Source organism: Phalacrocorax carbo, chromosome 1 (assembly GCF_963921805.1).
Source record: "Phalacrocorax carbo chromosome 1, bPhaCar2.1, whole genome shotgun sequence".
NCBI lineage: Eukaryota > Metazoa > Chordata > Aves > Suliformes > Phalacrocoracidae > Phalacrocorax > Phalacrocorax carbo.
Genome location: NC_087513.1, coordinates 88,520,303 through 88,532,975, shown reverse-complemented (window position 1 = coordinate 88,532,975; position 12,673 = coordinate 88,520,303). Strand labels below are relative to the sequence as shown.

At 52.9% G+C, this 12,673-nt stretch overlaps 1 protein-coding gene across 4 annotated transcripts in view; it reads right to left on the bottom strand.

The window, feature by feature from the left end:
* Positions 1 to 11,943, bottom strand: part of GPR156 (G protein-coupled receptor 156) — a 28,469-nt gene extending 16,526 nt beyond the window's left edge. Inside the window, exons 1-2 of one of the 4 annotated variants that reach the window (XM_064465722.1) lie at positions 11,601 to 11,943; positions 943 to 1,117 (exon numbers count right to left, since the gene is read on the bottom strand). The gene's annotated coding sequence lies outside the window, so the exon portion shown is untranslated. Of the gene's footprint in view, positions 1 to 942; positions 1,118 to 9,063; positions 9,244 to 11,600 lie in introns of those variants that run through there. The other 3 variants (XM_064465731.1, XM_064465714.1, XM_064465740.1) reach the window with 3 other exon arrangements.
* Positions 11,944 to 12,673: the final 730 nt, after the last annotated feature.

Sequence of the window (12,673 nt, the reverse complement as noted above, 5' to 3'; positions counted from 1 at the left end):
TCCTCTGCCAATGCGTTTTCCCGCACCCGTGCAATTTCAGGGCATATCATTGCAGGTCCCCCGGCCCTGGCAGCCACTGCCAGTTTCTTGGCTCAGTCCCTTCTTCCAGCAAAGAACCAGCAAGTAAACACAACAACAAACAGCAACAAGTGTTGCCACCGCCTAATGGGACCAAAATCCCGGCCAGGGCGAGCAGGCTCGCTCGAATGACACACGTACTGAAGTGTTTTGGCTGGCTCTGCCCAAGTGGCAGCCTGGCTAGCTAAGGAGCAGGCTGTTTATTAAGGAGATTTAAAAGCCCGTCACCTCCATGCTTCCCACCCCTCCCGGCACTCTGGCTGCCAGGTATTGTCCCCACCTGTGCTCACTCCCCTCACACCACCTTTGCCTCTGTTCCTTCTTTCATTTCTCTTTTTGGTGGGGATTTTAATAGGCCTCATTACCATTTTAGACATGAGGTCATACTTATCCTCAAGCATCCTTACTCAATTACCATTGTCACCGGTTTTAATTAGCTTCCAGCGCACGACCATAAGCAAGTCTCCCGTCGTTAGCAGCTGGGGAGGAAGCACAATAGCTCACTCCCTATTTTCCCCTAACAACAGGTGGGAGGAAAAAAATTATCCATATTGTGCTCCTTGGGGCGGCTCCCTGGCTAAGCATCCCCTGTGCTCACACTCTGCGTCTGGCAGGTGCTCCATCCTTCCCTGCCGCTACTCCCAACAATTTGATCCCCCCTCCTTGCAAGTCCTTTCTTTGGAAAAATTCCCAGCATTACACGAGCAAAGAAAGAGTAAATTTAAAATGAAGTGCGGTCACCAGGACCTGGTCTGAACCTTGCTGTTCTTCATGGGCAGTAATCAGAATTCAAACACTAGAAAAGCTACGGGCATCGTTTTCATATCATGTAAACTGATTTTCAGCTTTAGAGAAGTCACTTACAAGTCCCAGCCCAAAAACGTCAGGGTCAGCAGGTCACTCGTCCAAAATTAGCAGAGCCGCCTCTGAAGCAACAACCGCAACTCTCCTGCTGGCAGAAGCCCCGACGTACTGTGGGTCTGGATGCTGTCCTGCCTCCGCCAGGACTGCTCCCAGCGTGAGATCAGCTTGCCACGTCCTGCAAACAGAGTATCACACGTTAGACAGACTTATGATTTTACACGCACGATAGAGGTTTTTTTCAAGAGCTCTGGTGCAAGCCAGCCCCATCAAGTCTCCCTCTCTCTCTAGCTTGTAGCAAACTGTGGTGGTGTTAGCCCTACAGCAGGACTACGCTCTGGAGGCTTCCATGCCCTTCATTGCTCAGGCTGAACAATCAGACAAGGGGTACGGCTGCAGGAGGTACTGCAACAACAGCAGAAGAGCAGTGGAGAGGAGGAGACAGGCTCCAGGTGAACAGTTCAGGGATAACACTGGTAGATGAGACAGCACGTGGAGGGAGTACCCGTGGGTGGGGGTAGGAGAGGGGCACTGAACCTCTGACGCCAAAAAGACCTGCAGGCAAGCACTGCTCAAGCTCCCAAAGGGCTTGGCTCCTCCCCATACCCCCAGGTGTGTTTAAGGACAAGGGGTCTCCCTATAACCCTTACAACTCCCTGTAATCCCCTGCCATGTCAGAGGGGGAGCACACCTGCCAGGTGGACCACTACCAAGGCTGGCATGAGGCCAGTAGGCACAGCCCTCCCGTGGCTGACAAATAGAGATGTTTCCACAAGGAGCATCAGTTCAGCCCCCATCCCCTGGGGAAAGCACCCCTCAGCACCGGCTGGAGCCCTTTGGGGTCTCCCCAGCCCCCATCCCACTATTCTACAAATGGCTTCCACGCAACGTTGATAACAAGCCGAGGCCAATTAGTGCTCATTAGTATGCAAAAAAGCAAGCACTAGTGTGGTTGTCACTGAGAGGCACAGGCATTTCCAGCCCAGCTCCTGACTCCCGTGAGAGCTGGCAGGAACACTGCTCCATGGTCTGGAGAGCATCCAAGGGGGACGGGTGCTGCAGGGGGGTTGCTGCCCTTCAGGATGAGGTTGGGTGTTGGTTGGGGCGGGACAGACAGCAACACAGGCAACAAAACACATCCTTAAAATGTGAGGGTCTCTTGAGGGAAGAGACTTTTGGGGTTTTTGGGGGTGGTTGTTTGGGGTTTTTTTAAGGCCAAAATGCCCAACAGTTCTGCTGGATCACTTCTGGAGCAGAATCACAGAATGGTTTGGGTTGGAAGGGACTTTCAAAGATTATCTAGCTCAGCTGCCCTGGCATGGGCAGGGGTATCTTTCATTAGATTGGGTTGCTCAAATCCCCATCCAACCTGAACTTGAACACTTCCAGGGACGGAGCATCCACAACTTCTCTGGGCAGTCTGTTCCAGTGCCTCACCACCCTCATCATAAAAAATTTCTTCCTTATGTCCAACCCAAATCTACCCTCTTTCAGTTTAAAACGGTGGCCTCTTGTCCTGCCGCTACAGGCCTTAGGAAAAAGCCTTTCTCTGTCTTTCTTATAAGTCCCCTTTAAGTACTAAAATGCCGCAATAAACATCTCCCTGGAGCCTTCTTTTCTCCAGGCTGAACAACCCCAACTTTCTCAGCCTTTCTTCTTAGGAGAGGCGTTCCATCACTCTGATAATTTTTGTGTCCCTCCTCTGGACCCGCTTCAACAGTTCCATGTCCTTCCTGTGCTGAGGGCTCCAGAGCTGGACGCAGCACTGCAGGTGGGGTCTCACCAGAGTGGAGTAGAAGGGCAGAATCACCTCTCTTGACCCACTGGCCACACTTCTTTTGATGCAGTCCAAGATATGGTTGGCTTTCTGGGTTGCCAGAAAGCTGGCTTGCATCCAATTTTTCATCCACCAGCACCCCCCAAGACCTTCTGCACAGGGCAGCTCTCAACTCCTTCATCATCCAAGAGGAGTTATCACTTCCTGTGTTTATCACCCCAGAAACATCAGGCTCCTGTTTGCATAATTTCAGAAGAAAATTCACCTCCTAGCAAGAGGAAGGGAAAGGCTGAGGCCATTAACACCTCCTTGTGCTCCTGTTAGCCTGAACATCTCAGAGGGAAAAGTGAATCCAGAGAGTGATGCCGACTGTAAGTAGAATTTACTGTCATTTCATTTCCAAACAGCAGACATGAGGGAACACCACAAGAGCAGTTTCTGACAGCCCGCACACCCCGTGGAAGCAGTGACAGTGTCAGGTGAAGTCAAGGCCTTGCTCAGACTGCCAGCTCTGCTTGCCTTGCTCTCCTCCCTCGCCACCCTTAGTCCCTGCGGTATTACACCTGGAAGCTGGTTGGGTCATAGTGGCTAGTATTTGGCCATGGCTGAGCATCAGCGTATGCGTGCAGTGGACATGATCCAACAAGCCTGAGGTTGATAGGAATCAAGTGACTGGACCACATGAAAAATATTAGCACCATCATCTTCTAAGGTAGAAAAGGAAGCATTGACTATTAAAAACAATATTCAGATAAAAGCAATTTGCAGTCCTCTCAATGTTTGATCTTCAGGGCAGGAACACCTGTTTCTTTAGATCCTGCAAGACCCAAGATTACTTATCTACCAATGATGAGCAACTGTAGACTAATACATAACTATCCCTCAGAAAAGATGCAGTTGACGACATTTAAATGCACATCTTGACTCTCTCAAAGTTTCTTCTTCCCTTCAAAACCTTTCTTTTGAAAAAGCAGAGGGGAAAAAAAAACTTAAAGCAGCTGAAAAATTGATGCAGCATGTATGGGCCCAGAGCAGGCAGAATGAATGTTTCACCCCAACCAATTCCTTCTGATCTAGCATTGAGAGAGAGAATTCTTCCCAAAGAACAAGGTGATGTCACAGCTCCATGAATCAAAAGGTAGAAAACTGAAGACATCAAATTGCAGACAACAGAACAACTGCATTCAGAAATATGCCAGTTTTCATGAGCCCTGCAATCCTGACTGTATCAGCCCCAATAGAGAAATGGTACATGTACGCCTCTGCAAGGGAAGAGCAGAGCAGCACATCTGGAGAAACACATCTGTTGGGAAGAACCTCTTGGGAAGGTGGCTGTGTGGCCAGCTGTGACCCACGGCTTTGCTGCATGCCAGAGAGACAGGGAAGAACAACAGGTGGGAAGGAGCGATGTGCAGAGAGCAGAGCCACTCCTGCCACCTGGGGAGGAGAGGAGGAGGACCTCGGCTCACCCATAAAGGGTCTGTGCTGCTATTACCACTGCTGATGGGAGATGGAGGTCTGCTGTGGGGACCAGCCCCAGCTAGACAGGACACCGGCCCGCTCGCTTAAAACGGCAAGTTGTCTGGATAACTGTTCCAGCGAGATGAACGACCTGAGATGGGATTTTGCAATTCAGAAAATGCTGGCACTTCTGAGACAGGCTCCTGCTTTTCCCTTCTGCTCTTCTTGTCCAACAAGATCCCTTCTTGTTTGACCTGAGAAACCTGCAATATTGCCAACCCCAAGGCGATCAAAAAAATCACAAGCTAGACTTAACTGCAACACCTCCGCAACGGAGCTAGTTAAAAATCGTGAGTTAAAGTGCACAGCATATCTGAAGCTTATTTTTAATTTATATTTAAAACTTCATCATTTAAGTTTTCCCCTGGAAACACAAAAGAAAGAAGAAAGAAACCCAAGAAACTCAGCTCATCACGTAATCCTAAAACCTGGGTACAAAGCCTCAATCCCTGGGAACACTGGGGAGCTGCACAGCCATCACCCTACTTCTCAGGGATCGCGCTGCGCTCTTGCTCCATCCTGCTCTTGCCCCTGGGATTTCCAGAGGCACCTCCAGGCCTCTTGGATATCTTCATCCCTGCACAGCTATGCAATGGGTCACGTCACAGGGCCCAAATCTGGTCATCTTCCCACCCAGGCAGTGTCCCCAGCTATGCTCCTGCTCTGTGCATGGGTGATAACCACCAGGAGCTGCAGGACCTGGCTATGCACAAAGGCAGGAGATGCAGGACAAGCTGCTTCTGTCTCCCAGCACACAGGGGGCTCATCGGGTGACTCAGAAGCCTGATACTCCCTAATGACTGAAGCTAGTTGCAATTTTGACGCCTCCTATCCGTTTCTGATAGCATCTCCCATGATAATGAGGGCAATCACTTCTGAATGCCAATCTTACTGATCACCCCAGTGCTGCATGTCTGTCCACTGTAGGTCCCTCAGCTCAGGAGGATGGCACCAGGCTGGCACATTTAGCTGTGTCTAGTCTTTTTAACTTTTAAAATATAGGTTAAATACCCACCCAGCTCTTTTCAGTTCTGTGGTTTATGTTCTGAATTTAAAGGAACCTCCATGCAAAAAAAAAGTCATGACTTTTTTGAACCACCACGCGGTCCTCCAAGGAGCTGACTCACTGATCTCCCACCTGGGAGCTGTTAAGGCTTTTAACTCTCTAATTGCTATACAATGATAAGCATATGAGAAATAGAGACAGACTAGATTGGAGATGCTTAAAGGAAGGAAAACTGGGAGGAAATACTGAAAGCCCAGAGGAGCTTGCCGCAGATGAGACCAACATGACCAGAGCTGACAGGGAGGTGAGCTGAATGCCTGGAGCTTCCTCTGAGCAATCCTGTGCCATGCAAACACCTTAGCTCTCCCATGTGCCTGGCTGTAGCAGTGGCGGAGCAGCACGTGGATGAAATGAGTTTAAACTTCCAGGTTTCTGCTTCCCTGAAGCAGCTGGGAGCTCAGGGGTTTGGACCCCACTGCCTGTCATGCTGAGCTGTTCCCGCTTGCGTGGGGCGGCTCAGCAGGGGTCCCCGCACAGTGCCCAGCTACAGCAGGGAAGAGCCAGAAACCGCTCAGAAACCTCTTCCCACTGATTTTAAGTGACACTGTTGGTACCCCTAGGTGGAAGCCCAACTTTCTGCAGTGAATGAGAGGGATGGTGGGATCTGTGCTGCAAGACAGCAGCCTCACTACTCAGGGCTAAGGCAGGCGCATGTCCCCCACCAGAAATGGGGATGGAGACATGCCCCAAGCACAGCTCTGAGAAGATGTGGTGCTGTCCCTCAGCCCTTTCCCATTCCCAAGCCTCTGCTCCCTGGCTGGAGGTTGCGGTGCGTAACGCCCCAGCAGCCACGCTGCACAAACAATGAGGCCAAGCAGTTGTTCTTCACTACTTTGGGCAAAATATTGGGGTTTCATTATTCCATAATGACTTCATCAATTGTTCATTTATTAGTGGGAGACCGCACCTGTAAGTGCTGCTCTGCCTCCACAGGGCAACCTCCCCATTTGTCCCCAAGCCCTGGGCCAGGAGGGTCCCCATCCCAAGCACCAGGTATGTGGAAGATGAGTCAAAAGTGGGGCAGCAGGGGCTGTCCCTCCAAAAACACATGGCCATTTCCATGCTGAACAACACCTTCATCGGAAACAGCCCCAGCTGGTTGCAGGGACAGACTGTGGCCACCATGCCCGGTGCCCACAGCAACACAGCTCCTGCCCACCAGGCTGCCCGGCGCACCCAAGGAGAAGAAACACTGGAGATGTGCAAAAATCCCCAAGCATCTGCTTCGCATTTTGCCGTCCCTGTACCCCAAGCACCCACTGCGGGGCAAGCGTCGAGCCCCCATCTGCAGGGCTGGTCAATCCTGGATCCCTGCCAGGGATCACTCCTCCATCCCTGCCCCATGGAGGCTGGCACATTGCTGCAGGACAAGGATGCTGCAGGACACCCCATTGTGGCTGTGGGACGCTCGTACTTGCCCACTGGGATGCCGACCCAAAGCACCACAACAGCGTCCCAGCACAGCATCGACAGGTCTCAGTGCTCGGAGCCTGGGGTCCCTGCCTATCCACATTGCCTCCGTTGCCTATATGTTCCTCTCCTGCTTCCCTCCAGCCGCGGACACGACTGTCTTAAAAAACCTGCCTTTTCCCAGGCCATTTCTATCAAGTGCCATTGCTTCCTTCTTTGTGCATATGCCCCAGTACGCTGCTCTGAGGCATGGCTGAGCCCTGAGCACCACTGGCAGCTCCAGCACCCCTCACGCCATCAGCTCCCTCTGCCTTCAGGGTGTTTGCAGCAGCCTGATGAGCTGCAATGGGCTAAACAGCTTTACGGGAAGGTGTAGCCTGCAATTTTTTCCTCTCTTAACTGTACCATCTTCAGAGACCTGTCATGAATAAGAGGTAAAAAAGCCTGATGATTTAGTATTTTGATTTACAGGAGAGATCTACCTTGTGGTTGAGGTGTGTATGACTTAAAAAGCGGAGGCTCACCCCCACCGAAGCTGTTCACTGCTGAGCTATCAAACACAGAGAAGGAAGAGGCTGCAGAGGGGATATTTTCATAAAGTTACATTTCATATCGAGCCTATGCCCTCAAGAGCTCTCCATTTCACAAGCTGGCAGAAAGGCACGGTTCATGCAATCAGACACCGGCCCCTCACAGCCTTTGCAGCACCAGCTTGTGTTTTCACAAGCAGGGCTAGGATGGCCAGGTTGCAAGGCCAGACAGCCATAAGCACGGGGACAGCTGCTAACCCTAGCAAAGTCAGAACCTTTTTTCTTTCTTTTCTTTATTCTAAATTTGGCAGGATTTTAGAAATCAAGTGCCATACTGTGTCCCCAAAAGAGGAGGCAGAACAGAGCACCACAGCTCTTTCACCTTATCCCTGCTGACTGAGCAGCAGTGAATATTCCCCCCTGGGAGTCAGATTTAATTCAAGGCTCTGAAAGTCGGAGATGTCCACGGCTCGTCTAGCTCACCTCCCCGGTATCACAGGCTGCCAAGCTGCCACTGGTCCCTCGTTCAGGCTTCTCATCCCTTTGCTTGGCAAAGGGACTGCCCTATCAAGGGACAGGGCCACAACAAGGTTTCCATGAAGTCTGCTGGCCAGGGCTCTCTGGAGACAGCAGAGAGGCTTGGTCGGGGGTTGAGAGGTACAGCTCCAGAATTGGAGGCACAACTGCATCTGGGTGGAATGTGCTACTTACAGACTGTGCAAGCACAGGGATCGGCAACACGAGAGGGGTATGCAATGCCCCGGCACCAGGCGGGTGAGGTGAAGTGGCAGATACATCAAGGATGCATAAGAAATGCCAGCTGCAATTCAACACTGACAGCCCCCGGTTACCAGGGATCCAGTTTCCTGGGCCTTCTCCCTGCCCCTCTCAGGCTGCAGAGCACCCATGGAGCAGCAGAAAATCCGGGTCTGGGTGAGGGCTCCATAAACCACCCTCCCCGAGATGTGCCCGAGCCTCGGGGTGCTGTGTGATGCTCAACTCCAGCAGCCAAGGACGAGCAAACGCACTGGACCCCGCAGTGCTTCCCTGGGGACTGACACCCCTAGCAAGCAGGGGCAGGACCGTGGATCCAGCACCGAAGGGGCACACGGATCCCTCTCTCGCCGTCTCCCCCAAGGGGGCCAGGATGCACCATCGGGTTGGTCACAATCTTTCCTCCCCCCCAAATTAAACTCCACAACGCGTGCAGCTTGCCCAGGTAGCAGCAGTTTCATTAGAACAAACTAACCAGCGCTGCAACTTTGCATCTTTGCATCCTGCGAGACGGCCCTTTTCTATCACAAAGTGCCGGCAGGCTCCCGCTCCCACAGCCCCCTTCTACGCCGCCGCCAGGAGCGTCTGGGACGGCGTTTTCCAGAGGGCTACAAACACCGGCACATAGTCCACCGCAATTTCGAGCTCAGGGGTGTACTCTGGGCACCCCCAAGCCAGCGCGAACGGCAAAGGAGGAGCACTCCATCCCCAAAACGCCATCCCAAGCCTGGCCTGCCGGGCCACCACCCACCCGCTGCCGCGGAGTGGGAGCGCTCGGGGTGCTGCCACGTTTTCCCTCCGGCAACCGCAAGGCCAGTCCCACGGCCTCACCGCTGCGGGGGTCTCGCAGGGCTACACACCCACGGCACCCTGCGTACCGCGGGGAAGGGGAGCAAAACACTCCAAACCAAATTGCTTCGGGGTAGAAAAGCAACCCGGGAGGTAAACGGCACCCCTCGTCTCAACCACCCCGTTCTGCTACCGGCGCGGGGGGGCACCGCAGAGGCCTCCCTCTCCCCAGATCCCCACCCGAGACCCCGACCCACCTGCGGGGACGGCACCCGGGCCCGGGGTGCAAACCTGCTGCGAGCGGGGCCGGCTGCGAGCAGGGCGGGCGGCTGGGCGCGCCCTCGCCGGCCGGGCCGGGCCGGGCCGGGCTGGGCTGAGCTGAGCTGAGCTGAGCTGAGCTGGGCCGGGCTGGGGCGGGGCTGGGCGGGACGGCGCAGCCCCCGCCGCCGGGGGACGCGGAGCTCCGCGCCCGCCGCCGCCCCGCAGCGCCGCGGGGCTGAGCGGAGGTAAAACTTTTTTCCTCTTTTCCCTTCCACCCCCCACCCTCCCCGAGCCGGGGTAGAACTTTTGAGTAGTGGGGAAAAACCAGGGGGGCCGTGAAGCTGTCCCGGCTGGGCTGGACCCCGCTTCACGCCGGCTGCCTTCTCCACCAGGTTGTCATCGCCCCTGCTTTGTACAGCAGCAGTGTCACCCCTTTCCCAAATACAACCCCCTTGCCGAGAGCTAGGGCAAGTGGGGACCCCACCGCCATCCCTCCGGCCCTGTCTGACCTGACCCCGATGCCATGTCCCGTTAGACCCACGGTCATCCTGCTGCCCCATGGCAATGCCCATCTACTGTCCCTGCCCCACTGCTGCGGGTTGGGGACATGGCCCAGCCGGTAACCAGCCCTCTTGCTCGGGCACCGCATGCAGCTGAGGCAGCACAAAATCCCCACGTCTGTGGCAAAACCGGCCGGAGAAGGTGAGTAAACGTGAGGGTGGCCAGCCTTACGCTCCATGACCTGCCTCTGCAGCCCCATGGCTAGTAGTAGCCAACGTGACTACTGCAGTAGGTATGTCTGTGTGAGCAACACTCAGTGTCATGTGGACAGACCCACCACCTCTCTCACCATCCCCATGCTGCCTGTTTCCCTCTTGTGCCTCCCACAGCCCTGAAGCCCTCATTAACTTCTTGCCCTCTTCCCATGAGATGTCCACTCAGTTTTACTGGATTTTCTTCCCCAGCCTCAAAAGCCAAAAGGTCTTCTCTCCTGCAAGCACCAAAGTTTCTCTCCCAGCCTGCAGCGAAGTGCCAGGCACTACCCAAAGAGTTGTTTGCAGAAAGGCATATGGCCGTGCAGGTTTTCTCTCATCATACACTTCTGTTTACCTCATTATCCGACTCTGCCAGGCCTTGGCGTGAACGGTGATCGTTTTACAGTCCTGCCCATTCCCAAACCTGCAGAGCCATGGACCGGACACAGCCTCGATCCAAACAGGAGCAGAGGGGTTTGTGCAGCCCTGTTAGGCACGCTGTGCCACGTGGCGCTGTCGTAAACACATGGACCCGCTAGTTCCCCAGCCTGGTAACAGCATCCAGTCTGCAGCCACTGGCTCTGGCAGCAGCGTCCCAGCCCCTTTCACTCAGATTTGACTGACGTCCCAGATGAGAAAGTGGGGAAGCTGCAGTAGGACCAATCCATTCTATTTTCCTATCCTCTTCTGAGGGAAAATGGAGGGATGTGCCCTTCCCCAGGGAGTCTAACACATCGCCCTCTGGAAAGTGTTTTCCAGCCTGGGCACCAATGGATGATGAAGGCAGAGGTGTCAGGGGTCAGTCCTGGACCTCGAGCTGCTGGTGGGGCAGAGGGTCATGTCCAGAGCACATGAAGGAGCTAGGGGCCTTCTCACTGCCACATTCAAAGGAGAACAAAACAGCCCCTTGGAAAACCTTGAGAGACCAAGGTCCAGCCCTGGTGGCCACCAGTCTGAAAGCTGGAAGCCCTAACATGGATTAAACCTGTATTTTGGCACTGGAAGCAGCACCTCGATTTGCAGAGGCACAGTGCATCTGCAGCTCAGAGTACCTGCTATGAAGGTCTCCATATCTCAATATCACTGGAAATCCAATCTCTTTTAAAACATGCAGGCTCTTAGACTGCACTTACCAATCTGGTTTCTGCCTCTGTAAAACTGAATGTTATGATATTTCATAAACTGAAACATCTCACAGTAGTGATGGAGGGGAGAGGAATGGGAACCTGACTGTTTACACAGAAACAGGAGCTAGGTGCCTTATTTCTGGTTCCTCCCAATGCAAGCAGAAAGTGCTCGTATTGCCCTACTGACTCAGACTTATTACTAAGCTCCTTGTAAACAGCGATAACAAGAAAACACTGCTTTGTGCATGCTTCAGTTTCCCTCCTGGGTTTAGCTCTCAAAAAAAATCAAAGCTCTGGGGGTATGGACATTTCCGCGGCAACTGTTACAGATGCATACATATGCGTCACCTCTTATTCCTCACCCAGCAGAAGTGGGACTGCAACCTCATCCCAGTGAGCTCTGCAGCCCTCCAAGGGCTGGGGCATCCCTCCAGTTGTCATTTGGCCTTGTCAAACAACATGCAGCTGCAGCCAGGATGTTAGGGACTCCGGGAAATTGTCCAGATGTTTTGTCTGGAGGCAGGAAAGCATGTGCTGTGCTACAGGTACGTACTGAGGAAGGATTTGTGCTGCCAGGCAGGCAGGAACAGGGGTCCAGAGAGGCACAGGTGAGGGCAGAAAGCCCACAGTTAAGGTGAGTCATGTTATTACCTCTGCAGGGACGAGGCCCCTTTCATCCCAAAGGATCCTGATGTACCTAGACAGCAGTCAGTAACCCTGTGTTGGGAACACATCACCCCACTCCAGGGTATAACTGGAACCCAGCAGCGGTGTGGCTCATCCCGAGGCTGGGTCCTAGGAAGGGAAAGCAAAAGCTGAACTCAGTTACAATTGCGAGGGGAGGCAGGATGAGGTTTTCTCCAGCTGTTTTCCATGACTTGGCTTGGGTCAGTTCCCACTCTTTGAAAAGTTAGACTGGAGAGCTACCCAGAGGGGTTGAGTGTCCATCACAACACTGCCTAATAGGAAGGATAAGCCACCTGATCACACCTTGGCATGGCTCCTCGTTCATTGTGTGCGGAGCTATTTACACACTATGCCTGCTGGATCCTTCTTGGGAGTTGTGGCCAGCTGAGACACAGCACCTCCTTTTGGAGGTATGGCCCATGTCATTTGCTCCAAGATGCATGCAATGATTTTATATTTACTTCAAGTTTACTGTTGCAAAAAATGAGCTTGGAGCTGATTTTTGTGGAATGAGACCCCCTACTTGCCAGTCATTAGAGTAGCACCTCTCTAGTTGGGTCTGGCAAGTAGCAGGGTTTCAGCCCATTTAACACATACATATGGTCCGTCCTCAAGAGTTCACATTCAACCACAGTGTTGCACAGAGCAACATCAAAACCAGCCTCTGTTTTAACCACGGCTTTTGGTCATCTGCTAAACTCTTCTTAAGCAACTCACTTTTCAGTCAAATTTCACTACATTTGTCTATGTTTTCTTCAAGGCGAACTGCAATTTGTATTTCTTCAGTTTGGGGAAAATTAGTCTCTTGGAAAATCCAAATTCATATATGACTACCTACAATTGTCCTGACTTTGCTCACGTTGATCATAATGAGGCAACTAACTGCTGGTAGCTCAGCGACAAAATCGTCTTTATCCATCACCGTGAATCTGAAAGGGAGACAGCATGTGCTGGATGGATGCATCCTCTGCTGGGAAATTAACATCCAGCACACTTTAAAACTCTCATGAGACTTGTCTGGGGCCTGCAGGCAATCT